A 1,052-nucleotide genomic window follows, 5' to 3' on the forward strand; every position below is an offset into this window, starting at 1 on the left:
TACAACCTAGAGTTTAACAAAACAGCTGCGGGATCACTAAATGGCTGCGGGATCGCTAAATGGCTGCGGGATTGCAGAGTGTAAAAAAATACTGTGAAATGGAGTGATTGTGTGCGAACGAACTAAGCAGTTTCTCCATCTCAAGCTTCGGCTGAAAAATGGAACTGTGGAGTTTGAAACATGAAAACCAATTTCATACCTAGGAGTTTCAATCGTTGATAAAAAAGATTAAATTTATGCTACTAAACTCCTTCAAATATTTTAATGTCTCATCTAGTCACTAAGAGCGGTCTCCATAGTCTCCAAACCTGCTACTGGAACCTGTCTGAGAACTAGAAGACTCCCCATAGTCACTAAAATAGCGGGATCCAGAATCACCGAAACCACCAAATCTATCGCCTATTTCCTCTTTCATCCTAGCCAGCTCTTTTTAAACTTGGAACCTATATCACTTTCAATCATCTTAACTTTTCTAATCTGTTGGTCAGTATGGATAAGGATAGCATTGCCCGTCCTACCAGCACGCCCTGTTCGCCCAGATCTATGCACAAAAATCTCTGAAGTTGTTGGGAGCTCATAATGAATAACCAGATCCACATTAGGAATATCAAGACCGCGTGCAGCTACATCGGTAGCAATCAGCACATTAAAAGGGCTCTCATGAAATCCAGCAAGAGTCTTCTCTCGCTGATTCTGTGAAATATCACCATGAAGAGGTTCACATGGAAGTACCCGACCCAGTGCCACCGACAGACTATCCGCATCTCGCTTTGTTTGAGTGAAAACCATACATTTGCCTAAATTGCTCCACCTTAGTTCCATTTCTTCCCAACATTTAACCGGCAGCGATTAATGACACAGAGTCGTGTTTAATTGAAACACGTCTTCTAAACAGGTGTAAAGTTGTGTGATTTATTGTTTATGCCAGCATGTAATTGATCCCTATTAGAACTCTTTCCCTCAGGCACGCGGAGTTATTCAAACAACCAGTTAATAACCCAATTTTCACGCGCGGCAGTCAAAAACGGGCTCCAAAGAACCGAATATTTCTC

The 1,052-nt window shown here is 41.9% G+C and overlaps 1 pseudogene; it reads right to left on the minus strand.

The window, feature by feature from the left end:
• Nucleotides 1-411: 411 nt before the first annotated feature.
• Nucleotides 412-822, minus strand: LOC149210007 (DEAD-box ATP-dependent RNA helicase 53 pseudogene; annotated as a pseudogene).
• Nucleotides 823-1,052: the final 230 nt, after the last annotated feature.

This window comes from Pinus tabuliformis, chromosome 1_2, assembly GCF_031772625.1.
Source record: "Pinus tabuliformis cultivar Carrire ecotype Pingquan chromosome 1_2, CPIR1, whole genome shotgun sequence".
NCBI classification, from domain to species: Eukaryota; Viridiplantae; Streptophyta; class Pinopsida; order Pinales; family Pinaceae; genus Pinus; species Pinus tabuliformis.